The sequence below is a fragment of the Acartia tonsa genome, chromosome 13, assembly GCF_053477335.1.
Source record: "Acartia tonsa isolate MP-2025a chromosome 13, ASM5347733v1, whole genome shotgun sequence".
Lineage (NCBI taxonomy): Eukaryota > Metazoa > Arthropoda > Copepoda > Calanoida > Acartiidae > Acartia > Acartia tonsa.
In genome coordinates this window covers 21,045,614-21,066,573 of record NC_137272.1, presented here as the reverse complement: position 1 = coordinate 21,066,573, position 20,960 = coordinate 21,045,614, and the positions used below count along the sequence as shown (strand labels likewise).

General features: G+C 39.0%; 57 non-coding genes and 1 pseudogene across 57 annotated transcripts; 8 read left to right on the top strand and 50 right to left on the bottom strand.

Moving 5' to 3' along the window:
* Window positions 1-194: 194 nt before the first annotated feature.
* On the bottom strand, window positions 195-313 carry LOC145304988 (5S ribosomal RNA). The gene has a single exon (XR_013874425.1). It is a non-coding gene; the product is annotated as a 5S ribosomal RNA (ribosomal RNA).
* Window positions 314-812: 499 nt separating this feature from the next.
* On the bottom strand, window positions 813-931 carry LOC145304967 (5S ribosomal RNA). The gene has a single exon (XR_013874405.1). It is a non-coding gene; the product is annotated as a 5S ribosomal RNA (ribosomal RNA).
* Window positions 932-1,065: 134 nt separating this feature from the next.
* Window positions 1,066-1,137, bottom strand: TRNAD-GUC (transfer RNA aspartic acid (anticodon GUC)). The gene has a single exon. It is a non-coding gene; the product is annotated as a tRNA-Asp (tRNA).
* Window positions 1,138-1,233: 96 nt separating this feature from the next.
* TRNAW-CCA (transfer RNA tryptophan (anticodon CCA)) lies at window positions 1,234-1,305 on the top strand. The gene has a single exon. It is a non-coding gene; the product is annotated as a tRNA-Trp (tRNA).
* Window positions 1,306-2,023: 718 nt separating this feature from the next.
* On the bottom strand, window positions 2,024-2,142 carry LOC145304966 (5S ribosomal RNA). The gene has a single exon (XR_013874404.1). It is a non-coding gene; the product is annotated as a 5S ribosomal RNA (ribosomal RNA).
* A 66-nt stretch (window positions 2,143-2,208) lies between these two features.
* Window positions 2,209-2,327, bottom strand: LOC145304841 (5S ribosomal RNA). The gene has a single exon (XR_013874283.1). It is a non-coding gene; the product is annotated as a 5S ribosomal RNA (ribosomal RNA).
* Window positions 2,328-2,521: 194 nt separating this feature from the next.
* On the bottom strand, window positions 2,522-2,640 carry LOC145304840 (5S ribosomal RNA). The gene has a single exon (XR_013874282.1). It is a non-coding gene; the product is annotated as a 5S ribosomal RNA (ribosomal RNA).
* Window positions 2,641-3,139: 499 nt separating this feature from the next.
* On the bottom strand, window positions 3,140-3,258 carry LOC145304964 (5S ribosomal RNA). Its single transcript, XR_013874402.1, has one exon. It is a non-coding gene; the product is annotated as a 5S ribosomal RNA (ribosomal RNA).
* A 66-nt stretch (window positions 3,259-3,324) lies between these two features.
* On the bottom strand, window positions 3,325-3,443 carry LOC145304839 (5S ribosomal RNA). Its single transcript, XR_013874281.1, has one exon. It is a non-coding gene; the product is annotated as a 5S ribosomal RNA (ribosomal RNA).
* Window positions 3,444-3,534: 91 nt separating this feature from the next.
* TRNAD-GUC (transfer RNA aspartic acid (anticodon GUC)) lies at window positions 3,535-3,606 on the bottom strand. Its single transcript has one exon. It is a non-coding gene; the product is annotated as a tRNA-Asp (tRNA).
* Window positions 3,607-3,702: 96 nt separating this feature from the next.
* On the top strand, window positions 3,703-3,774 carry TRNAW-CCA (transfer RNA tryptophan (anticodon CCA)). The gene has a single exon. It is a non-coding gene; the product is annotated as a tRNA-Trp (tRNA).
* Window positions 3,775-4,492: 718 nt separating this feature from the next.
* On the bottom strand, window positions 4,493-4,611 carry LOC145305043 (5S ribosomal RNA). Its single transcript, XR_013874478.1, has one exon. It is a non-coding gene; the product is annotated as a 5S ribosomal RNA (ribosomal RNA).
* A 66-nt stretch (window positions 4,612-4,677) lies between these two features.
* Window positions 4,678-4,796, bottom strand: LOC145304982 (5S ribosomal RNA). The gene has a single exon (XR_013874420.1). It is a non-coding gene; the product is annotated as a 5S ribosomal RNA (ribosomal RNA).
* Window positions 4,797-4,887: 91 nt separating this feature from the next.
* TRNAD-GUC (transfer RNA aspartic acid (anticodon GUC)) lies at window positions 4,888-4,959 on the bottom strand. Its single transcript has one exon. It is a non-coding gene; the product is annotated as a tRNA-Asp (tRNA).
* Window positions 4,960-5,055: 96 nt separating this feature from the next.
* TRNAW-CCA (transfer RNA tryptophan (anticodon CCA)) lies at window positions 5,056-5,127 on the top strand. The gene has a single exon. It is a non-coding gene; the product is annotated as a tRNA-Trp (tRNA).
* A 718-nt stretch (window positions 5,128-5,845) lies between these two features.
* Window positions 5,846-5,964, bottom strand: LOC145304963 (5S ribosomal RNA). Its single transcript, XR_013874401.1, has one exon. It is a non-coding gene; the product is annotated as a 5S ribosomal RNA (ribosomal RNA).
* Window positions 5,965-6,030: 66 nt separating this feature from the next.
* On the bottom strand, window positions 6,031-6,149 carry LOC145304837 (5S ribosomal RNA). The gene has a single exon (XR_013874279.1). It is a non-coding gene; the product is annotated as a 5S ribosomal RNA (ribosomal RNA).
* Window positions 6,150-6,648: 499 nt separating this feature from the next.
* LOC145304962 (5S ribosomal RNA) lies at window positions 6,649-6,767 on the bottom strand. The gene has a single exon (XR_013874400.1). It is a non-coding gene; the product is annotated as a 5S ribosomal RNA (ribosomal RNA).
* Window positions 6,768-6,833: 66 nt separating this feature from the next.
* LOC145304836 (5S ribosomal RNA) lies at window positions 6,834-6,952 on the bottom strand. Its single transcript, XR_013874278.1, has one exon. It is a non-coding gene; the product is annotated as a 5S ribosomal RNA (ribosomal RNA).
* Window positions 6,953-7,211: 259 nt separating this feature from the next.
* On the top strand, window positions 7,212-7,283 carry TRNAW-CCA (transfer RNA tryptophan (anticodon CCA)). Its single transcript has one exon. It is a non-coding gene; the product is annotated as a tRNA-Trp (tRNA).
* A 718-nt stretch (window positions 7,284-8,001) lies between these two features.
* Window positions 8,002-8,120, bottom strand: LOC145305032 (5S ribosomal RNA). Its single transcript, XR_013874467.1, has one exon. It is a non-coding gene; the product is annotated as a 5S ribosomal RNA (ribosomal RNA).
* Window positions 8,121-8,186: 66 nt separating this feature from the next.
* LOC145304835 (5S ribosomal RNA) lies at window positions 8,187-8,305 on the bottom strand. Its single transcript, XR_013874277.1, has one exon. It is a non-coding gene; the product is annotated as a 5S ribosomal RNA (ribosomal RNA).
* A 91-nt stretch (window positions 8,306-8,396) lies between these two features.
* On the bottom strand, window positions 8,397-8,468 carry TRNAD-GUC (transfer RNA aspartic acid (anticodon GUC)). The gene has a single exon. It is a non-coding gene; the product is annotated as a tRNA-Asp (tRNA).
* A 96-nt stretch (window positions 8,469-8,564) lies between these two features.
* TRNAW-CCA (transfer RNA tryptophan (anticodon CCA)) lies at window positions 8,565-8,636 on the top strand. Its single transcript has one exon. It is a non-coding gene; the product is annotated as a tRNA-Trp (tRNA).
* A 718-nt stretch (window positions 8,637-9,354) lies between these two features.
* Window positions 9,355-9,473, bottom strand: LOC145305033 (5S ribosomal RNA). The gene has a single exon (XR_013874468.1). It is a non-coding gene; the product is annotated as a 5S ribosomal RNA (ribosomal RNA).
* A 66-nt stretch (window positions 9,474-9,539) lies between these two features.
* On the bottom strand, window positions 9,540-9,658 carry LOC145304834 (5S ribosomal RNA). The gene has a single exon (XR_013874276.1). It is a non-coding gene; the product is annotated as a 5S ribosomal RNA (ribosomal RNA).
* Window positions 9,659-9,724: 66 nt separating this feature from the next.
* On the bottom strand, window positions 9,725-9,843 carry LOC145304879 (5S ribosomal RNA). Its single transcript, XR_013874320.1, has one exon. It is a non-coding gene; the product is annotated as a 5S ribosomal RNA (ribosomal RNA).
* Window positions 9,844-10,342: 499 nt separating this feature from the next.
* Window positions 10,343-10,461, bottom strand: LOC145304961 (5S ribosomal RNA). Its single transcript, XR_013874399.1, has one exon. It is a non-coding gene; the product is annotated as a 5S ribosomal RNA (ribosomal RNA).
* A 66-nt stretch (window positions 10,462-10,527) lies between these two features.
* On the bottom strand, window positions 10,528-10,646 carry LOC145304833 (5S ribosomal RNA). Its single transcript, XR_013874275.1, has one exon. It is a non-coding gene; the product is annotated as a 5S ribosomal RNA (ribosomal RNA).
* Window positions 10,647-10,737: 91 nt separating this feature from the next.
* On the bottom strand, window positions 10,738-10,809 carry TRNAD-GUC (transfer RNA aspartic acid (anticodon GUC)). Its single transcript has one exon. It is a non-coding gene; the product is annotated as a tRNA-Asp (tRNA).
* A 96-nt stretch (window positions 10,810-10,905) lies between these two features.
* Window positions 10,906-10,977, top strand: TRNAW-CCA (transfer RNA tryptophan (anticodon CCA)). The gene has a single exon. It is a non-coding gene; the product is annotated as a tRNA-Trp (tRNA).
* Window positions 10,978-11,695: 718 nt separating this feature from the next.
* LOC145304960 (5S ribosomal RNA) lies at window positions 11,696-11,814 on the bottom strand. The gene has a single exon (XR_013874398.1). It is a non-coding gene; the product is annotated as a 5S ribosomal RNA (ribosomal RNA).
* Window positions 11,815-11,880: 66 nt separating this feature from the next.
* LOC145304832 (5S ribosomal RNA) lies at window positions 11,881-11,999 on the bottom strand. The gene has a single exon (XR_013874274.1). It is a non-coding gene; the product is annotated as a 5S ribosomal RNA (ribosomal RNA).
* A 500-nt stretch (window positions 12,000-12,499) lies between these two features.
* On the bottom strand, window positions 12,500-12,618 carry LOC145304959 (5S ribosomal RNA). The gene has a single exon (XR_013874397.1). It is a non-coding gene; the product is annotated as a 5S ribosomal RNA (ribosomal RNA).
* Window positions 12,619-12,684: 66 nt separating this feature from the next.
* LOC145304991 (5S ribosomal RNA) lies at window positions 12,685-12,803 on the bottom strand. Its single transcript, XR_013874428.1, has one exon. It is a non-coding gene; the product is annotated as a 5S ribosomal RNA (ribosomal RNA).
* Window positions 12,804-12,997: 194 nt separating this feature from the next.
* On the bottom strand, window positions 12,998-13,116 carry LOC145304831 (5S ribosomal RNA). The gene has a single exon (XR_013874273.1). It is a non-coding gene; the product is annotated as a 5S ribosomal RNA (ribosomal RNA).
* A 499-nt stretch (window positions 13,117-13,615) lies between these two features.
* LOC145304958 (5S ribosomal RNA) lies at window positions 13,616-13,734 on the bottom strand. The gene has a single exon (XR_013874396.1). It is a non-coding gene; the product is annotated as a 5S ribosomal RNA (ribosomal RNA).
* A 66-nt stretch (window positions 13,735-13,800) lies between these two features.
* LOC145304830 (5S ribosomal RNA) lies at window positions 13,801-13,919 on the bottom strand. Its single transcript, XR_013874272.1, has one exon. It is a non-coding gene; the product is annotated as a 5S ribosomal RNA (ribosomal RNA).
* Window positions 13,920-14,113: 194 nt separating this feature from the next.
* LOC145304878 (5S ribosomal RNA) lies at window positions 14,114-14,232 on the bottom strand. Its single transcript, XR_013874319.1, has one exon. It is a non-coding gene; the product is annotated as a 5S ribosomal RNA (ribosomal RNA).
* Window positions 14,233-14,731: 499 nt separating this feature from the next.
* LOC145304872 (5S ribosomal RNA) lies at window positions 14,732-14,850 on the bottom strand. The gene has a single exon (XR_013874314.1). It is a non-coding gene; the product is annotated as a 5S ribosomal RNA (ribosomal RNA).
* A 66-nt stretch (window positions 14,851-14,916) lies between these two features.
* LOC145304829 (5S ribosomal RNA) lies at window positions 14,917-15,035 on the bottom strand. Its single transcript, XR_013874271.1, has one exon. It is a non-coding gene; the product is annotated as a 5S ribosomal RNA (ribosomal RNA).
* A 194-nt stretch (window positions 15,036-15,229) lies between these two features.
* On the bottom strand, window positions 15,230-15,348 carry LOC145304828 (5S ribosomal RNA). Its single transcript, XR_013874270.1, has one exon. It is a non-coding gene; the product is annotated as a 5S ribosomal RNA (ribosomal RNA).
* Window positions 15,349-15,847: 499 nt separating this feature from the next.
* On the bottom strand, window positions 15,848-15,966 carry LOC145304957 (5S ribosomal RNA). Its single transcript, XR_013874395.1, has one exon. It is a non-coding gene; the product is annotated as a 5S ribosomal RNA (ribosomal RNA).
* Window positions 15,967-16,032: 66 nt separating this feature from the next.
* LOC145304826 (5S ribosomal RNA) lies at window positions 16,033-16,151 on the bottom strand. Its single transcript, XR_013874268.1, has one exon. It is a non-coding gene; the product is annotated as a 5S ribosomal RNA (ribosomal RNA).
* A 499-nt stretch (window positions 16,152-16,650) lies between these two features.
* LOC145304956 (5S ribosomal RNA) lies at window positions 16,651-16,769 on the bottom strand. The gene has a single exon (XR_013874394.1). It is a non-coding gene; the product is annotated as a 5S ribosomal RNA (ribosomal RNA).
* Window positions 16,770-16,835: 66 nt separating this feature from the next.
* On the bottom strand, window positions 16,836-16,954 carry LOC145304986 (5S ribosomal RNA). Its single transcript, XR_013874423.1, has one exon. It is a non-coding gene; the product is annotated as a 5S ribosomal RNA (ribosomal RNA).
* Window positions 16,955-17,045: 91 nt separating this feature from the next.
* On the bottom strand, window positions 17,046-17,117 carry TRNAD-GUC (transfer RNA aspartic acid (anticodon GUC)). Its single transcript has one exon. It is a non-coding gene; the product is annotated as a tRNA-Asp (tRNA).
* A 96-nt stretch (window positions 17,118-17,213) lies between these two features.
* On the top strand, window positions 17,214-17,285 carry TRNAW-CCA (transfer RNA tryptophan (anticodon CCA)). Its single transcript has one exon. It is a non-coding gene; the product is annotated as a tRNA-Trp (tRNA).
* A 718-nt stretch (window positions 17,286-18,003) lies between these two features.
* LOC145305031 (5S ribosomal RNA) lies at window positions 18,004-18,122 on the bottom strand. Its single transcript, XR_013874466.1, has one exon. It is a non-coding gene; the product is annotated as a 5S ribosomal RNA (ribosomal RNA).
* Window positions 18,123-18,188: 66 nt separating this feature from the next.
* On the bottom strand, window positions 18,189-18,307 carry LOC145304825 (5S ribosomal RNA). Its single transcript, XR_013874267.1, has one exon. It is a non-coding gene; the product is annotated as a 5S ribosomal RNA (ribosomal RNA).
* A 114-nt stretch (window positions 18,308-18,421) lies between these two features.
* On the bottom strand, window positions 18,422-18,537 carry LOC145305056 (5S ribosomal RNA; annotated as a pseudogene).
* A 502-nt stretch (window positions 18,538-19,039) lies between these two features.
* LOC145304871 (5S ribosomal RNA) lies at window positions 19,040-19,158 on the bottom strand. The gene has a single exon (XR_013874313.1). It is a non-coding gene; the product is annotated as a 5S ribosomal RNA (ribosomal RNA).
* Window positions 19,159-19,224: 66 nt separating this feature from the next.
* Window positions 19,225-19,343, bottom strand: LOC145304824 (5S ribosomal RNA). The gene has a single exon (XR_013874266.1). It is a non-coding gene; the product is annotated as a 5S ribosomal RNA (ribosomal RNA).
* A 194-nt stretch (window positions 19,344-19,537) lies between these two features.
* LOC145304823 (5S ribosomal RNA) lies at window positions 19,538-19,656 on the bottom strand. The gene has a single exon (XR_013874265.1). It is a non-coding gene; the product is annotated as a 5S ribosomal RNA (ribosomal RNA).
* Window positions 19,657-20,155: 499 nt separating this feature from the next.
* On the bottom strand, window positions 20,156-20,274 carry LOC145304955 (5S ribosomal RNA). Its single transcript, XR_013874393.1, has one exon. It is a non-coding gene; the product is annotated as a 5S ribosomal RNA (ribosomal RNA).
* Window positions 20,275-20,340: 66 nt separating this feature from the next.
* Window positions 20,341-20,459, bottom strand: LOC145304985 (5S ribosomal RNA). Its single transcript, XR_013874422.1, has one exon. It is a non-coding gene; the product is annotated as a 5S ribosomal RNA (ribosomal RNA).
* A 91-nt stretch (window positions 20,460-20,550) lies between these two features.
* On the bottom strand, window positions 20,551-20,622 carry TRNAD-GUC (transfer RNA aspartic acid (anticodon GUC)). The gene has a single exon. It is a non-coding gene; the product is annotated as a tRNA-Asp (tRNA).
* A 96-nt stretch (window positions 20,623-20,718) lies between these two features.
* On the top strand, window positions 20,719-20,790 carry TRNAW-CCA (transfer RNA tryptophan (anticodon CCA)). The gene has a single exon. It is a non-coding gene; the product is annotated as a tRNA-Trp (tRNA).
* The last annotated feature ends 170 nt before the right edge of the window (window positions 20,791-20,960 follow it).

The window sequence follows — 20,960 nt, the reverse complement described above, 5'->3', positions numbered from 1 at the left end:
ATGAACTGGCAAACCTTTTTTCTATCAAATTGTGCGAAGTTTAGGCTAAGATTGGTGAAGAATCAAACCGAACCTTCTGCTAAAATTTAAACTCCCCGACCGGGAATCGACCGGGTATGGCCGTAGACATGAATTGGCAAACTTATTTTCTAAAAAAATTGCCTAAGGTTTAGGCTAAGATTTGCAAAATTGTATGCCTACGACACCAAGTATTCCCAGGCGGTCACCCATCCAAGTACTAACTTGGCCTAATGTTGCTTAACTTCAGTGATCAGACGAGAACTGGTGCTTTCAACATGGTATGGCCGTAGACATGAACTGGCAAACCTTTTTTCTATCAAATTGTGTGAAGTTTAGGCTAAGATTGGTGAAGAATCAAACCGTATGGATGAGAACCGGTTCCTATCCACCGGATTCGAATGAATACGAGAATAATTTTTAAAGTTTTCTGTTGTGTTAATTTAGAGAACGACATCCAGGTGTTAAATATTGAACTACAAACAATACAAATTATTATCAACCCTTATATAATTTTATTTAGTTGTTGCAGTTGTATTGTGTGACAATGGAGAAGTAATAAGGGCTTTCTTTAGCCCTAAAAGACAATTTCTATGTAAACGTTGGTTCACTATACACACCTGTTAGTGAAGTGAATCAAGCAAAGTAAGCTTGGTCAGTTTAGACAATCATATACCGCATTTGTAGCCATCCTGTTGATAAGCAATTTGGCAGCTTGATTGGCCACAAGTGGGAATACAAAAATATAAGGCATTTGGTTGGAATAAATGGGTTTATAGTGATGGAAAATTGTAAGCTTACAACACCAAGTATTCCCAGGTGGTCACCCATCCAAGTACTAACTTGGCCCAATGTTGCTTAACTTCAGTGATCAGACGAGAACTGGTGCTTTCAACATGGTATGGCCGTAGACATGAATAGGCAAACTTATTTTCTAAAAAAATTGCCTAAGGTTTAGGCTAAGATTTTGCTTTTTTCTATCAAATTGTGTGAAGTTTAGGCTAAGATTGGTGAAGAATCAAACCGAACCTTCTGCTAAAATTTAAACTCCCCGACCGGGAATCGAACCCGGGCCTTCCACGTGACAGGCGGAGATCCTCACCACTAGACTATCGAGGATGTAGGACTTGAGGAACACAGTTGTCTATCTTATTGTCCTAAAATTGTGTTTCCCCATTGTAAGACAAAGGTTAGGCATAATCCAGAACAGCACTTGACTCTGTGGCGCAACGGTAGCGCGTCTGACTCCAGATCAGAAGGCTGCGTGTTCAAATCACGTCAGGGTCAGCTTGCTTTTACATTTTCTATGATTAAAAAATCATTTAGCAGTGATTGTAGCACTTCTTTTGATGGGCAGATCATGGACATACTCACTTATCGCAGCTAGCTCCTCTTGGCGTGATCACTTGTCCAATTTCATGAAGGAATAGTTATTTCTCGCATCGTATTATAAACGGCTTTCCGCGGATATAGAAAGTACAAATATAAGATTAAAACTGGTTTTAATCTTATGATTGTACATTTCTATATTCGTAGAAAGCTGGATATAATACGATGCTAGACATAGTTTTTTGCGTATGGATGAGAACCGGTTCCTATCCACCGGATTCGAATGAATACGAGAATAATTTTTAAAGTTTTCTGTTGTGTTAATTTAGAGAATGACATCCAGGTGTTAAATATTGAACTACAAACAATACAAATTATTATCAACCCTTATATAATTTTATTTAGTTGTTGCAGTTGTATTGTGTGACAATGGAGAAGTAATAAGGGCTTTCTTTAGCCCTAAAAGACAATTTCTATGTAAACGTTGGTTCACTATACACACCTGTTAGTGAAGTGAATCAAGCAAAGTAAGCTTGGTCAGTTTAGACAATCATATCCCGCATTTGTAGCCATCCTGTTGATAAGCAATTTGGCAGCTTGATTGGCCACAAGTGGGAATACAAAAATATAAGGCATTTGGTTGGAATAAATGGGTTTATAGTGATGGAAAATTGTAAGCTTACAACACCAAGTATTCCCAGGTGGTCACCCATCCAAGTACTAACTTGGCCCAATGTTGCTTAACTTCAGTGATCAGACGAGAACTGGTGCTTTCAACATGGTATGGCCGTAGACATGAATTGGCAAACTTATTTTCTAAAAAAATTGCCTAAGGTTTAGGCTAAGATTTGCAAAATTGTATGCCTACGACACCAAGTATTCCCAGGCGGTCACCCATCCAAGTACTAACTTGGCCCAATGTTGCTTAACTTCAGTGATCAGACGAGAACTGGTGCTTTCAACATGGTATGGCCGTAGACATGAACTGGCAAACCTTTTTTCTATCAAATTGTGCGAAGTTTAGGCTAAGATTGGTGAAGAATCAAACCGAACCTTCTGCTAAAATTTAAACTCCCCGACCGGGAATCGACCGGGTATGGCCGTAGACATGAATTGGCAAACTTATTTTCTAAAAAAATTGCCTAAGGTTTAGGCTAAGATTTGCAAAATTGTATGCCTACGACACCAAGTATTCCCAGGCGGTCACCCATCCAAGTACTAACTTGGCCCAATGTTGCTTAACTTCAGTGATCAGACGAGAACTGGTGCTTTCAACATGGTATGGCCGTAGACATGAACTGGCAAACCTTTTTTCTATCAAATTGTGTGAAGTTTAGGCTAAGATTGGTGAAGAATCAAACCGTATGGATGAGAACCGGTTCCTATCCACCGGATTCGAATGAATACGAGAATAATTTTTAAAGTTTTCTGTTGTGTTAATTTAGAGAACGACATCCAGGTGTTAAATATTGAACTACAAACAATACAAATTTTTATCAACCCTTATATAATTTTATTTAGTTGTTGCAGTTGTATTGTGTGACAATGGAGAAGTAATAAGGGCTTTCTTTAGCCCTAAAAGACAATTTCTATGTAAACGTTGGTTCACTATACACACCTGTTAGTGAAGTGAATCAAGCAAAGTAAGCTTGGTCAGTTTAGACAATCATATACCGCATTTGTAGCCATCCTGTTGATAAGCAATTTGGCAGCTTGATTGGCCACAAGTGGGAATACAAAAATATAAGGCATTTGGTTGGAATAAATGGGTTTATAGTGATGGAAAATTGTAAGCTTACAACACCAAGTATTCCCAGGTGGTCACCCATCCAAGTACTAACTTGGCCCAATGTTGCTTAACTTCAGTGATCAGACGAGAACTGGTGCTTTCAACATGGTATGGCCGTAGACATGAATTGGCAAACTTATTTTCTAAAAAAATTGCCTAAGGTTTAGGCTAAGATTTGCAAAATTGTATGCCTACGACACCAAGTATTCCCAGGCGGTCACCCATCCAAGTACTAACTTGGCCCAATGTTGCTTAACTTCAGTGATCAGACGAGAACTGGTGCTTTCAACATGGTATGGCCGTAGACATGAACTGGCAAACCTTTTTTCTATCAAATTGTGCGAAGTTTAGGCTAAGATTGGTGAAGAATCAAACCGAACCTTCTGCTAAAATTTAAACTCCCCGACCGGGAATCGAACCCGGGCCTTCCACGTGACAGGCGGAGATCCTCACCACTAGACTATCGAGGATGTAGGACTTGAGGAACACAGTTGTCTAACTTATTGTCCTAAAATTGTGTTTCCCCATTGTAAGACAAAGGTTAGGCATAATCTAGAACAGCACTTGACTCTGTGGCGCAACGGTAGCGCGTCTGACTCCAGATCAGAAGGCTGCGTGTTCAAATCACGTCAGGGTCAGCTTGCTTTTACATTTTCTATGATTAAAAAATCATTTAGCAGTGATTGTAGCACTTCTTTTGATGGGCAGATCATGGACATACTCACTTATCGCAGCTAGCTCCTCTTGGCGTGATCACTTGTCCAATTTCATGAAGGAATAGTTATTTCTCGCATCGTATTATAAACGGCTTTCCGCGGATATAGAAAGTACAAATATAAGATTAAAACTGGTTTTAATCTTATGATTGTACATTTCTATATTCGTAGAAAGCTGGATATAATACGATGCTAGACATAGTTTTTTGCGTATGGATGAGAACTGGTTCCTATCCACCGGATTCGAATGAATACGAGAATAATTTTTAAAGTTTTCTGTTGTGTTAATTTAGAGAACGACATCCAGGTGTTAAATATTGAACTACAAACAATACAAATTATTATCAACCCTTATATAATTTTATTTAGTTGTTGCAGTTGTATTGTGTGACAATGGAGAAGTAATAAGGGCTTTCTTTAGCCCTAAAAGACAATTTCTATGTAAACGTTGGTTCACTATACACACCTGTTGGTGAAGTGAATCAAGCAAAGTAAGCTTGGTCAGTTTAGCCAATCATATACCGCATTTGTAGCCATCCTGTTGATAAGCAATTTGGCAGCTTGATTGGCCACAAGTGGGAATACAAAAATATAAGGCATTTGGTTGGAATAAATGGGTTTATAGTGATGGAAAATTGTAAGCTTACAACACCAAGTATTCCCAGGTGGTCACCCATCCAAGTACCAACTTGGCCCAATGTTGCTTAACTTCAGTGATCAGACAAGAACTGGTGCTTTCAACATGGTATGGCCGTAGACATGAATTGGCAAACTTATTTTCTAAAAAAATTGCCTAAGGTTTAGGCTAAGATTTGCAAAATTGTATGCCTACGACACCAAGTATTCCCAGGCGGTCACCCATCCAAGTACTAACTTGGCCCAATGTTGCTTAACTTCAGTGATCAGACGAGAACTGGTGCTTTCAACGTGGTATGGCCGTAGACATGAACTGGCAAACCTTTTTTCTATCAAATTGTGTGAAGTTTAGGCTAAGATTGGTGAAGAATCAAACCGAACCTTCTGCTAAAATTTAAACTCCCCGACCGGGAATCGAACCCGGGCCTTCCACGTGACAGGCGGAGATCCTCACCACTAGACTATCGAGGATGTAGGACTTGAGGAACACAGTTGTCTATCTTATTGTCCTAAAATTGTGTTTCCCCATTGTAAGACAAAGGTTAGGCATAATCTAGAACAGCACTTGACTCTGTGGCGCAACGGTAGCGCGTCTGACTCCAGATCAGAAGGCTGCGTGTTCAAATCACGTCAGGGTCAGCTTGCTTTTACATTTTCTATGATTAAAAAATCATTTAGCAGTGATTGTAGCACTTCTTTTGATGGGCAGATCATGGACATACTCACTTATCGCAGCTAGCTCCTCTTGGCGTGATCACTTGTCCAATTTCATGAAGGAATAGTTATTTCTCGCATCGTATTATAAACGGCTTTCCGCGGATATAGAAAGTACAAATATAAGATTAAAACTGGTTTTAATCTTATGATTGTACATTTCTATATTCGTAGAAAGCTGGATATAATACGATGCTAGACATAGTTTTTTGCGTATGGATGAGAACCGGTTCCTATCCACCGGATTCGAATGAATACGAGAATAATTTTTAAAGTTTTCTGTTGTGTTAATTTAGAGAACGACATCCAGGTGTTAAATATTGAACTACAAACAATACAAATTATTATCAACCCTTATATAATTTTATTTAGTTGTTGCAGTTGTATTGTGTGACAATGAAGAAATAATAAGGGCTTTCTTTAGCCCTAAAAGACAATTTCTATGTAAACGTTGGTTCACTATACACACCTGTTAGTGAAGTGAATCAAGCAAAGTAAGCTTGGTCAGTTTAGACAATCATATACCGCATTTGTAGCCATCCTGTTGATAAGCAATTTGGCAGCTTGATTGGCCACAAGTGGGAATACAAAAATATAAGGCATTTGGTTGGAATAAATGGGTTTATAGTGATGGAAAATTGTAAGCTTACAACACCAAGTATTCCCAGGTGGTCACCCATCCAAGTACTAACTTGGCCCAATGTTGCTTAACTTCAGTGATCAGACGAGAACTGGTGCTTTCAACATGGTATGGCCGTAGACATGAATTGGCAAACTTATTTTCTAAAAAAATTGCCTAAGGTTTAGGCTAAGATTTGCAAAATTGTATGCCTACGACACCAAGTATTCCCAGGCGGTCACCCATCCAAGTACTAACTTGGCCCAATGTTGCTTAACTTCAGTGATCAGACGAGAACTGGTGCTTTCAACATGGTATGGCCGTAGACATGAACTGGCAAACCTTTTTTCTATCAAATTGTGTGAAGTTTAGGCTAAGATTGGTGAAGAATCAAACCGTATGGATGAGAACTGGTTCCTATCCACCGGATTCGAATGAATACGAGAATAATTTTTAAAGTTTTCTGTTGTGTTAATTTAGAGAACGACATCCAGGTGTTAAATATTGAACTACAAACAATACAAATTATTATCAACCCTTATATAATTTTATTTAGTTGTTGCAGTTGTATTGTGTGACAATGGAGAAGTAATAAGGGCTTTCTTTAGCCCTAAAAGACAATTTCTATGTAAACGTTGGTTCACTATACACACCTGTTAGTGAAGTGAATCAAGCAAAGTAAGCTTGGTCAGTTTAGACAATCATATACCGCATTTGTAGCCATCCTGTTGATAAGCAATTTGGCAGCTTGATTGGCCACAAGTGGGAATACAAAAATATAAGGCATTTGGTTGGAATAAATGGGTTTATAGTGATGGAAAATTGTAAGCTTACAACACCAAGTATTCCCAGGTGGTCACCCATCCAAGTACTAACTTGGCCCAATGTTGCTTAACTTCAGTGATCAGACGAGAACTGGTGCTTTCAACATGGTATGGCCGTAGACATGAATTGGCAAACTTATTTTCTAAAAAAATTGCCTAAGGTTTAGGCTAAGATTTGCAAAATTGTATGCCTACGACACCAAGTATTCCCAGGCGGTCACCCATCCAAGTACTAACTTGGCCCAATGTTGCTTAACTTCAGTGATCAGACGAGAACTGGTGCTTTCAACATGGTATGGCCGTAGACATGAACTGGCAAACCTTTTTTCTATCAAATTGTGCGAAGTTTAGGCTAAGATTGGTGAAGAATCAAACCGAACCTTCTGCTAAAATTTAAACTCCCCGACTGGGAATCGAACCCGGGCCTTCCACGTGACAGGCGGAGATCCTCACCACTAGACTATCGAGGATGTAGGACTTGAGGAACACAGTTGTCTAACTTATTGTCCTAAAATTGTGTTTCCCCATTGTAAGACAAAGGTTAGGCATAATCTAGAACAGCACTTGACTCTGTGGCGCAACGGTAGCGCGTCTGACTCCAGATCAGAAGGCTGCGTGTTCAAATCACGTCAGGGTCAGCTTGCTTTTACATTTTCTATGATTAAAAAATCATTTAGCAGTGATTGTAGCACTTCTTTTGATGGGCAGATCATGGACATACTCACTTATCGCAGCTAGCTCCTCTTGGCGTGATCACTTGTCCAATTTCATGAAGGAATAGTTATTTCTCGCATCGTATTATAAACGGCTTTCCGCGGATATAGAAAGTACAAATATAAGATTAAAACTGGTTTTAATCTTATGATTGTACATTTCTATATTCGTAGAAAGCTGGATATAATACGATGCTAGACATAGTTTTTTGCGTATGGATGAGAACTGGTTCCTATCCACCGGATTCGAATGAATACGAGAATAATTTTTAAAGTTTTCTGTTGTGTTAATTTAGAGAACGACATCCAGGTGTTAAATATTGAACTACAAACAATACAAATTATTATCAACCCTTATATAATTTTATTTAGTTGTTGCAGTTGTATTGTGTGACAATGGAGAAGTAATAAGGGCTTTCTTTAGCCCTAAAAGACAATTTCTATGTAAACGTTGGTTCACTATACACACCTGTTGGTGAAGTGAATCAAGCAAAGTAAGCTTGGTCAGTTTAGCCAATCATATACCGCATTTGTAGCCATCCTGTTGATAAGCAATTTGGCAGCTTGATTGGCCACAAGTGGGAATACAAAAATATAAGGCATTTGGTTGGAATAAATGGGTTTATAGTGATGGAAAATTGTAAGCTTACAACACCAAGTATTCCCAGGTGGTCACCCATCCAAGTACTAACTTGGCCCAATGTTGCTTAACTTCAGTGATCAGACAAGAACTGGTGCTTTCAACATGGTATGGCCGTAGACATGAATTGGCAAACTTATTTTCTAAAAAAATTGTCTAAGGTTTAGGCTAAGATTTGCAAAATTGTATGCCTACGACACCAAGTATTCCCAGGCGGTCACCCATCCAAGTACTAACTTGGCCCAATGTTGCTTAACTTCAGTGATCAGACGAGAACTGGTGCTTTCAACATGGTATGGCCGTAGACATGAACTGGCAAACCTTTTTTCTATCAAATTGTGTGAAGTTTAGGCTAAGATTGGTGAAGAATCAAACCGAACCTTCTGCTAAAATTTAAACTCCCCGACCGGGAATCGAACCCGGGCCTTCCACGTGACAGGCGGAGATCCTCACCACTAGACTATCGAGGATGTAGGACTTGAGGAACACAGTTGTCTATCTTATTGTCCTAAAATTGTGTTTCCCCATTGTAAGACAAAGGTTAGGCATAATCTAGAACAGCACTTGACTCTGTGGCGCAACGGTAGCGCGTCTGACTCCAGATCAGAAGACTGCGTGTTCAAATCACGTCAGGGTCAGCTTGCTTTTACATTTTCTATGATTAAAAAATCATTTAGCAGTGATTGTAGCACTTCTTTTGATGGGCAGATCATGGACATACTCACTTATCGCAGCTAGCTCCTCTTGGCGTGATCACTTGTCCAATTTCATGAAGGAATAGTTATTTCTCGCATCGTATTATAAACGGCTTTCCGCGGATATAGAAAGTACAAATATAAGATTAAAACTGGTTTTAATCTTATGATTGTACATTTCTATATTCGTAGAAAGCTGGATATAATACGATGCTAGACATAGTTTTTTGCGTATGGATGAGAACCGGTTCCTATCCACCGGATTCGAATGAATACGAGAATAATTTTTAAAGTTTTCTGTTGTGTTAATTTAGAGAACGACATCCAGGTGTTAAATATTGAACTACAAACAATACAAATTATTATCAACCCTTATATAATTTTATTTAGTTGTTGCAGTTGTATTGTGTGACAATGGAGAAGTAATAAGGGCTTTCTTTAGCCCTAAAAGACAATTTCTATGTAAACATTGGTTCACTATACACACCTGTTAGTGAAGTGAATCAAGCAAAGTAAGCTTGGTCAGTTTAGACAATCATATACCGCATTTGTAGCCATCCTGTTGATAAGCAATTTGGCAGCTTGATTGGCCACAAGTGGGAATACAAAAATATAAGGCATTTGGTTGGAATAAATGGGTTTATAGTGATGGAAAATTGTAAGCTTACAACACCAAGTATTCCCAGGTGGTCACCCATCCAAGTACTAACTTGGCCTAATGTTGCTTAACTTCAGTGATCAGACGAGAACTGGTGCTTTCAACATGGTATGGCCGTAGACATGAATTGGCAAACTTATTTTCTAAAAAAATTGCCTAAGGTTTAGGCTAAGATTTGCAAAATTGTATGCCTACGACACCAAGTATTCCCAGGCGGTCACCCATCCAAGTACTAACTTGGCCCAATGTTGCTTAACTTCAGTGATCAGACGAGAACTGGTGCTTTCAACATGGTATGGCCGTAGACATGAACTGGCAAACTTATTTTCTAAAAAAATTGCCTAAGGTTTAGGCTAAGATTTGCAAAATTGTATGCCTACGACACCAAGTATTCCCAGGCGGTCACCCATCCAAGTACTAACTTGGCCCAATGTTGCTTAACTTTAGTGATCAGACGAGAACTGGTGCTTTCAACATGGTATGGCCGTAGACATGAACTGGCAAACCTTTTTTCTATCAAATTGTGTGAAGTTTAGGCTAAGATTGGTGAAGAATCAAACCGTATGGATGAGAACCGGTTCCTATCCACCGGATTCGAATGAATACGAGAATAATTTTTAAAGTTTTCTGTTGTGTTAATTTAGAGAACGACATCCAGGTGTTAAATATTGAACTACAAACAATACAAATTATTATCAACCCTTATATAATTTTATTTAGTTGTTGCAGTTGTATTGTGTGACAATGGAGAAGTAATAAGGGCTTTCTTTAGCCCTAAAAGACAATTTCTATGTAAACGTTGGTTCACAATACACACCTGTTGGTGAAGTGAATCAAGCAAAGTAAGCTTGGTCAGTTTAGCCAATCATATACCGCATTTGTAGCCATCCTGTTGATAAGCAATTTGGCAGCTTGATTGGCCACAAGTGGGAATACAAAAATATAAGGCATTTGGTTGGAATAAATGGGTTTATAGTGATGGAAAATTGTAAGCTTACAACACCAAGTATTCCCAGGTGGTCACCCATCCAAGTACTAACTTGGCCCAATGTTGCTTAACTTCAGTGATCAGACGAGAACTGGTGCTTTCAACATGGTATGGCCGTAGACATGAATTGGCAAACTTATTTTCTAAAAAAATTGCCTAAGGTTTAGGCTAAGATTTGCAAAATTGTATGCCTACGACACCAAGTATTCCCAGGCGGTCACCCATCCAAGTACTAACTTGGCCCAATGTTGCTTAACTTCAGTGATCAGACGAGAACTGGTGCTTTCAACATGGTATGGCCGTAGACATGAACTGGCAAACCTTTTTTCTATCAAATTGTGCGAAGTTTAGGCTAAGATTGGTGAAGAATCAAACCGAACCTTCTGCTAAAATTTAAACTCCCCGACCGGGAATCGAACCCGGGCCTTCCACGTGACAGGCGGAGATCCTCACCACTAGACTATCGAGGATGTAGGACTTGAGGAACACAGTTGTCTAACTTATTGTCCTAAAATTGTGTTTCCCAATTGTAAGACAAAGGTTAGGCATAATCTAGAACAGCACTTGACTCTGTGGCGCAATGGTAGCGCGTCTGACTCCAGATCAGAAGGCTGCGTGTTCAAATCACGTCAGGGTCAGCTTGCTTTTACATTTTCTATGATTAAAAAATCATTTAGCAGTGATTGTAGCACTTCTTTTGATGGGCAGATCATGGACATACTCACTTATCGCAGCTAGCTCCTCTTGGCGTGATCACTTGTCCAATTTCACGAAGGAATAGTTATTTCTCGCATCGTATTATAAACGGCTTTCCGCGGATATAGAAAGTACAAATATAAGATTAAAACTGGTTTTAATCTTATGATTGTACATTTCTATATTTGTAGAAAGCTGGATATAATACGATGCTAGACATAGTTTTTTGCGTATGGATGAGAACCGGTTCCTATCCACCGGATTCGAATGAATACGAGAATAATTTTTAAAGTTTTCTGTTGTGTTAATTTAGAGAACGACATCCAGGTGTTAAATATTGAACTACAAACAATACAAATTATTATCAACCCTTATATAATTTTATTTAGTTGTTGCAGTTGTATTGTGTGACAATGGAGAAGTAATAAGGGCTTTCTTTAGCCCTAAAAGACAATTTCTATGTAAACGTTGGTTCACTATACACACCTGTTAGTGAAGTGAATCAAGCAAAGTAAGCTTGGTCAGTTTAGACAATCATATACCGCATTTGTAGCCATCCTGTTGATAAGCAATTTGGCAGCTTGATTGGCCACAAGTGGGAATACAAAAATATAAGGCATTTGGTTGGAATAAATGGGTTTATAGTGATGGAAAATTGTAAGCTTACAACACCAAGTATTCCCAGGTGGTCACCCATCCAAGTACTAACTTGGCCCAATGTTGCTTAACTTCAGTGATCAGACGAGAACTGGTGCTTTCAACATGGTATGGCCGTAGACATGAATTGGCAAACTTATTTTCTAAAAAAATTGCCTAAGGTTTAGGCTAAGATTTGCAAAATTGTATGCCTACGACACCAAGTATTCCCAGGCGGTCACCCATCCAAGTACTAACTTGGCCCAATGTTGCTTAACTTCAGTGATCAGACGAGAACTGGTGCTTTCAACATGGTATGGCCGTAGACATGAACTGGCAAACCTTTTTTCTATCAAATTGTGTGAAGTTTAGGCTAAGATTGGTGAAGAATCAAACCGTATGGATGAGAACCAGTTCCTATCCACCGGATTCGAATGAATACGAGAATAATTTTTTAAAGTTTTCTGTTGTGTTAATTTAGAGAACGACATCCAGGTGTTAAATATTGAACTACAAACAATACAAATTATTATCAACCCTTATATAATTTTATTTAGTTGTTGCAGTTGTATTGTGTGACAATGGAGAAGTAATAAGGGCTTTCTTTAGCCCTAAAAGACAATTTCTATGTAAACGTTGGTTCACTATACACACCTGTTAGTGAAGTGAATCAAGCAAAGTAAGCTTGGTCAGTTTAGACAATCATATACCGCATTTGTAGCCATCCTGTTGATAAGCAATTTGGCAGCTTGATTGGCCACAAGTGGGAATACAAAAATATAAGGCATTTGGTTGGAATAAATGGGTTTATAGTGATGGAAAATTGTAAGCTTACAACACCAAGTATTCCCAGGTGGTCACCCATCCAAGTACTAACTTGGCCCAATGTTGCTTAACTTCAGTGATCAGACGAGAACTGGTGCTTTCAACATGGTATGGCCGTAGACATGAATTGGCAAACTTATTTTCTAAAAAAATTGCCTAAGGTTTAGGCTAAGATTTGCAAAATTGTATGCCTACCACACCAAGTATTCCCAGGCGGTCACCCATCCAAGTACTAACTTGGCCCAATGTTGCTTAACTTCAGTGATCAGACGAGAACTGGTGCTTTCAACATGGTATGGCCGTAGACATGAACTGGCAAACCTTTTTTCTATCAAATTGTGCGAAGTTTAGGCTAAGATTGGTGAAGAATCAAACCGAACCTTCTGCTAAAATTTAAACTCCCCGACCGGGAATCGACCGGGTATGGCCGTAGACATGAATTGGCAAACTTATTTTCTAAAAAAATTGCCTAAGGTTTAGGCTAAGATTTGCAAAATTGTATGCCTACGACACCAAGTATTCCCAGGCGGTCACCCATCCAAGTACTAACTTGGCCCAATGTTGCTTAACTTCAGTGATCAGACGAGAACTGGTGCTTTCAACATGGTATGGCCGTAGACATGAACTGGCAAACCTTTTTTCTATCAAATTGTGTGAAGTTTAGGCTAAGATTGGTGAAGAATCAAACCGTATGGATGAGAACCGGTTCCTATCCACCAGATTCGAATGAATACGAGAATAATTTTTAAAGTTTTCTGTTGTGTTAATTTAGAGAACGACATCCAGGTGTTAAATATTGAACTTCAAACAATACAAATTATTATCAACCCTTATATAATTTTATTTAGTTGTTGCAGTTGTATTGTGTGACAATGGAGAAGTAATAAGGGCTTTCTTTAGCCCTAAAAGACAATTTCTATGTAAACGTTGGTTCACTATACACACCTGTTAGTGAAGTGAATCAAGCAAAGTAAGCTTGGTCAGTTTAGACAATCATATACCGCATTTGTAGCCATCCTGTTGATAAGCAATTTGGCAGCTTGATTGGCCACAAGTGGGAATACAAAAATATAAGGCATTTGGTTGGAATAAATGGGTTTATAGTGATGGAAAATAGTAAGCTTACAACACCAAGTATTCCCAGGTGGTCACCCATCCAAGTACTAACTTGGCCCAATGTTGCTTAACTTCAGTGATCAGACGAGAACTGGTGCTTTCAACATGGTATGGCCGTAGACATGAATTGGCAAACTTATTTTCTAAAAAAATTGCCTAAGGTTTAGGCTAAGATTTGCAAAATTGTATGCCTACGACACCAAGTATTCCCAGGCGGTCACCCATCCAAGTACTAACTTGGCCCAATGTTGCTTAACTTCAGTGATCAGACGAGAACTGGTGCTTTCAACATGGTATGGCCGTAGACATGAACTGGCAAACCTTTTTTCTATCAAATTGTGCGAAGTTTAGGCTAAGATTGGTGAAGAATCAAACCGAACCTTCTGCTAAAATTTAAACTCCCCGACCGGGAATCGACCGGGTATGGCCGTAGACATGAATTGGCAAACTTATTTTCTAAAAAAATTGCCTAAGGTTTAGGCTAAGATTTGCAAAATTGTATGCCTACGACACCAAGTATTCCCAGGCGGTCACCCATCCAAGTACTAACTTGGCCCAATGTTGCTTAACTTTAGTGATCAGACGAGAACTGGTGCTTTCAACATGGTATGGCCGTAGACATGAACTGGCAAACCTTTTTTCTATCAAATTGTGTGAAGTTTAGGCTAAGATTGGTGAAGAATCAAACCGTATGGATGAGAACCGGTTCCTATCCACCGGATTCGAATGAATACGAGAATAATTTTTAAAGTTTTCTGTTGTGTTAATTTAGAGAACGACATCCAGGTGTTAAATATTGAACTACAAACAATACAAATTATTATCAACCCTTATATAATTTTATTTAGTTGTTGCAGTTGTATTGTGTGACAATGGAGAAGTAATAAGGGCTTTCTTTAGCCCTAAAAGACAATTTCTATGTAAACGTTGGTTCACTATACACACCTGTTAGTGAAGTGAATCAAGCAAAGTAAGCTTGGTCAGTTTAGACAATCATATACCGCATTTGTAGCCATCCTGTTGATAAGCAATTTGGCAGCTTGATTGGCCACAAGTGGGAATACAAAAATATAAGGCATTTGGTTGGAATAAATGGGTTTATAGTGATGGAAAATTGTAAGCTTACAACACCAAGTATTCCCAGGTGGTCACCCATCCAAGTACTAACTTGGCCCAATGTTGCTTAACTTCAGTGATCAGATGAGAACTGGTGCTTTCAACATGGTATGGCCGTAGACATGAATTGGCAAACTTATTTTCTAAAAAAATTGCCTAAGGTTTAGGCTAAGATTTGCAAAATTGTATGCCTACGACACCAAGTATTCCCAGGCGGTCACCCATCCAAGTACTAACTTGGCCCAATGTTGCTTAACTTCAGTGATCAGACGAGAACTGGTGCTTTCAACATGGTATGGCCGTAGACATGAACTGGCAAACCTTTTTTCTATCAAATTGTGCGAAGTTTAGGCTAAGATTGGTGAAGAATCAAACCGAACCTTCTGCTAAAATTTAAACTCCCCGACCGGGAATCGACCGGGTATGGCCGTAGACATGAATTGGCAAACTTATTTTCTAAAAAAATTGCCTAAGGTTTAGGCTAAGATTTGCAAAATTGTATGCCTACGACACCAAGTATTCCCAGGCGGTCACCCATCCAAGTACTAACTTGGCCCAATGTTGCTTAACTTCAGTGATCAGACGAGAACTGGTGCTTTCAACATGGTATGGCCGTAGACATGAACTGGCAAACCTTTTTTCTATCAAATTGTGTGAAGTTTAGGCTAAGATTGGTGAAGAATCAAACCGTATGGATGAGAACCGGTTCCTATCCACCGGATTCGAATGAACACGAGAATAATTTTTAAAGTTTTCTGTTGTGTTAATTTAGAGAACGACATCCAGGTGTTAAATATTGAACTACAAACAATACAAATTATTATCAACCCTTATATAATTTTATTTAGTTGTTGCAGTTGTATTGTGTGACAATGGAGAAGTAATAAGGGCTTTCTTTAGCCCTAAAAGACAATTTCTATGTAAACGTTGGTTCACTATACACACCTGTTAGTGAAGTGAATCAAGCAAAGTAAGCTTGGTCAGTTTAGACAATCATATACCGCATTTGTAGCCATCCTGTTGATAAGCAATTTGGCAGCTTGATTGGCCACAAGTGGGAATACAAAAATATAAGGCATTTGGTTGAAATAAATGGGTTTATAGTGATGGAAAATTGTAAGCTTACAACACCAAGTATTCCCAGGTGGTCACCCATCCAAGTACTAACTTGGCCCAATGTTGCTTAACTTCAGTGATCAGACGAGAACTGGTGCTTTCAACATGGTATGGCCGTAGACATGAATTGGCAAACTTATTTTCTAAAAAAATTGCCTAAGGTTTAGGCTAAGATTTGCAAAATTGTATGCCTACGACACCAAGTATTCCCAGGCGGTCACCCATCCAAGTACTAACTTGGCCCAATGTTGCTTAACTTCAGTGATCAGACGAGAACTGGTGCTTTCAACATGGTATGGCCGTAGACATGAACTGGCAAACCTTTTTTCTATCAAATTGTGTGAAGTTTAGGCTAAGATTGGTGAAGAATCAAACCGTATGGATGAGAACCGGTTCCTATCCACCGGATTCGAATGAATACGAGAATAATTTTTAAAGTTTTCTGTTGTGTTAATTTAGAGAACGACATCCAGGTGTTAAATATTGAACTACAAACAATACAAATTATTATCAACCCTTATATAATTTTATTTAGTTGTTGCAGTTGTATTGTGTGACAATGGAGAAGTAATAAGGGCTTTCTTTAGCCCTAAAAGACAATTTCTATGTAAACGTTGGTTCACTATACACACCTGTTAGTGAAGTGAATCAAGCAAAGTAAGCTTGGTCAGTTTAGACAATCATATACCGCATTTGTAGCCATCCTGTTGATAAGCAATTTGGCAGCTTGATTGGCCACAAGTGGGAATACAAAAATATAAGGCATTTGGTTGGAATAAATGGGTTTATAGTGATGGAAAATTGTAAGCTTACAACACCAAGTATTCCCAGGTGGTCACCCATCCAAGTACTAACTTGGCCCAATGTTGCTTAACTTCAGTGATCAGACGAGAACTGGTGCTTTCAACATGGTATGGCCGTAGACATGAATTGGCAAACTTATTTTCTAAAAAAATTGCCTAAGGTTTAGGCTAAGATTTGCAAAATTGTATGCCTACGACACCAAGTATTCCCAGGCGGTCACCCATCCAAGTACTAACTTGGCCCAATGTTGCTTAACTTCAGTGATCAGACAAGAACTGGTGCTTTCAACATGGTATGGCCGTAGACATGAACTGGCAAACCTTTTTTCTATCAAATTGTGCGAAGTTTAGGCTAAGATTGGTGAAGAATCAAACCGAACCTTCTGCTAAAATTTAAACTCCCCGACCGGGAATCGAACCCGGGCCTTCCACGTGACAGGCGGAGATCCTCACCACTAGACTATCGAGGATGTAGGACTTGAGGAACACAGTTGTCTAACTTATTGTCCTAAAATTGTGTTTCCCCATTGTAAGACAAAGGTTAGGCATAATCTAGAACAGCACTTGACTCTGTGGCGCAACGGTAGCGTGTCTGACTCCAGATCAGAAGGCTGCGTGTTCAAATCATGTCAGGGTCAGCTTGCTTTTACATTTTCTATGATTAAAAAATCATTTAGCAGTGATTGTAGCACTTCTTTTGATGGGCAGATCATGGACATACTCACTTATCGCAGCTAGCTCCTCTTGGCGTGATCACTTGTCCAATTTCATGAAGGAATAGTTATTTCTCGCATCGTATTATAAACGGCTTTCCGCGGATATAGAAAGTACAAATATAAGATTAAAACTGGTTTTAATCTTATGATTGTACATTTCTATATTCGTAGAAAGCTGGATATAATACGATGCTAGACATAGTTTTTTGCGTATGGATGAGAACTGGTTCCTATCCACCGGATTCGAATGAATACGAGAATAATTTTTAAAGTTTTCTGTTGTGTTAATTTAGAGAACGACATCCAGGTGTTAAATATTGAACTACAAACAATACAAATTATTATCAACCCTTATATAATTTTATTTAGTTGTTGCAGTTGTATTGTGTGACAATGGAGAAGTAATAAGGGCTTTCTTTAGCCCTAAAAGACAATTTCTATGTAAACGTTGGTTCACAATACACACCTGTTGGTGAAGTGAATCAAGCAAAGTAAGCTTGGTCAGTTTAGCCAATCATATACCGCATTTGTAGCCATCCTGTTGATAAGCAATTTGGCAGCTTGATTGGCCACAAGTGGGAATACAAAAATATAAGGCATTTGGTTGGAATAAATGGGTTTATAGTGATGGAAAATTGTAAGCTTACAACACCAAGTATTCCCAGGTGGTCACCCATCCAAGTACTAACTTGGCCCAATGTTGCTTAACTTCAGTGATCAGACAAGAACTGGTGCTTTCAACATGGTATGGCCGTAGACATGAATTGGCAAACTTATTTTCTAAAAAAATTGCCTAAGGTTTAGGCTAAGATTTGCAAAATTGTATGCCTACGACACCAAGTATTCCCAGGCGGTCACCCATCCAAGTACTAACTTGGCCCAATGTTGCTTAACTTCAGTGATCAGACGAGAACTGGTGCTTTCAACATGGTATGGCCGTAGACATGAACTGGCAAACCTTTTTTCTATCAAATTGTGTGAAGTTTAGGCTAAGATTGGTGAAGAATCAAACCGAACCTTCTGCTAAAATTTAAACTCCCCGACCGGGAATCGACCGGGTATGGCCGTACAAAAAATTCCCAGGCGGTCACCCATCCAAGTACTAACTTGGCCCAATGTTGCTTAACTTTAGTGATCAGACGAGAACTGGTGCTTTCAACATGGTATGGCCGTAGACATGAACTGGCAAACCTTTTTTCTATCAAATTGTGTGAAGTTTAGGCTAAGATTGGTGAAGAATCAAACCGTATGGATGAGAACCGGTTCCTATCCACCGGATTCGAATGAATACGAGAATAATTTTTAAAGTTTTCTGTTGTGTTAATTTAGAGAACGACATCCAGGTGTTAAATATTGAACTACAAACAATACAAATTATTATCAACCCTTATATAATTTTATTTAGTTGTTGCAGTTGTATTGTGTGACAATGGAGAAGTAATAAGGGCTTTCTTTAGCCCTAAAAGACAATTTCTATGTAAACGTTGGTTCACTATACACACCTGTTAGTGAAGTGAATCAAGCAAAGTAAGCTTGGTCAGTTTAGACAATCATATACCGCATTTGTAGCCATCCTGTTGATAAGCAATTTGGCAGCTTGATTGGCCACAAGTGGGAATACAAAAATATAAGGCATTTGGTTGGAATAAATGGGTTTATAGTGATGGAAAATTGTAAGCTTACAACACCAAGTATTCCCAGGTGGTCACCCATCCAAGTACTAACTTGGCCCAATGTTGCTTAACTTCAGTGATCAGATGAGAACTGGTGCTTTCAACATGGTATGGCCGTAGACATGAATTGGCAAACTTATTTTCTAAAAAAATTGCCTAAGGTTTAGGCTAAGATTTGCAAAATTGTATGCCTACGACACCAAGTATTCCCAGGCGGTCACCCATCCAAGTACTAACTTGGCCCAATGTTGCTTAACTTCAGTGATCAGACGAGAACTGGTGCTTTCAACATGGTATGGCCGTAGACATGAACTGGCAAACCTTTTTTCTATCAAATTGTGCGAAGTTTAGGCTAAGATTGGTGAAGAATCAAACCGAACCTTCTGCTAAAATTTAAACTCCCCGACCGGGAATCGACCGGGTATGGCCGTAGACATGAATTGGCAAACTTATTTTCTAAAAAAATTGCCTAAGGTTTAGGCTAAGATTTGCAAAATTGTATGCCTACGACACCAAGTATTCCCAGGCGGTCACCCATCCAAGTACTAACTTGGCCCAATGTTGCTTAACTTCAGTGATCAGACGAGAACTGGTGCTTTCAACATGGTATGGCCGTAGACATGAACTGGCAAACCTTTTTTCTATCAAATTGTGTGAAGTTTAGGCTAAGATTGGTGAAGAATCAAACCGTATGGATGAGAACCGGTTCCTATCCACCGGATTCGAATGAATACGAGAATAATTTTTAAAGTTTTCTGTTGTGTTAATTTAGAGAACGACATCCAGGTGTTAAATATTGAACTACAAACAATACAAATTATTATCAACCCTTATATAATTTTATTTAGTTGTTGCAGTTGTATTGTGTGACAATGGAGAAGTAATAAGGGCTTTCTTTAGCCCTAAAAGACAATTTCTATGTAAACGTTGGTTCACTATACACACCTGTTAGTGAAGTGAATCAAGCAAAGTAAGCTTGGTCAGTTTAGACAATCATATACCGCATTTGTAGCCATCCTGTTGATAAGCAATTTGGCAGCTTGATTGGCCACAAGTGGGAATACAAAAATATAAGGCATTTGGTTGGAATAAATGGGTTTATAGTGATGGAAAATTGTAAGCTTACAACACCAAGTATTCCCAGGTGGTCACCCATCCAAGTACTAACTTGGCCCAATGTTGCTTAACTTCAGTGATCAGACGAGAACTGGTGCTTTCAACATGGTATGGCCGTAGACATGAATTGGCAAACTTATTTTCTAAAAAAATTGCCTAAGGTTTAGGCTAAGATTTGCAAAATTGTATGCCTACGACACCAAGTATTCCCAGGCGGTCACCCATCCAAGTACTAACTTGGCCCAATGTTGCTTAACTTCAGTGATCAGACAAGAACTGGTGCTTTCAACATGGTATGGCCGTAGACATGAACTGGCAAACCTTTTTTCTATCAAATTGTGCGAAGTTTAGGCTAAGATTGGTGAAGAATCAAACCGAACCTTCTGCTAAAATTTAAACTCCCCGACCGGGAATCGAACCCGGGCCTTCCACGTGACAGGCGGAGATCCTCACCACTAGACTATCGAGGATGTAGGACTTGAGGAACACAGTTGTCTAACTTATTGTCCTAAAATTGTGTTTCCCCATTGTAAGACAAAGGTTAGGCATAATCTAGAACAGCACTTGACTCTGTGGCGCAACGGTAGCGTGTCTGACTCCAGATCAGAAGGCTGCGTGTTCAAATCATGTCAGGGTCAGCTTGCTTTTACATTTTCTATGATTAAAAAATCATTTAGCAGTGATTGTAGCACTTCTTTTGATGGGCAGATCATGGACATACTCACTTATCGCAGCTAGCTCCTCTTGGCGTGATCACTTGTCCAATTTCATGAAGGAATAGTTATTTCTCGCATCGTATTATAAATGG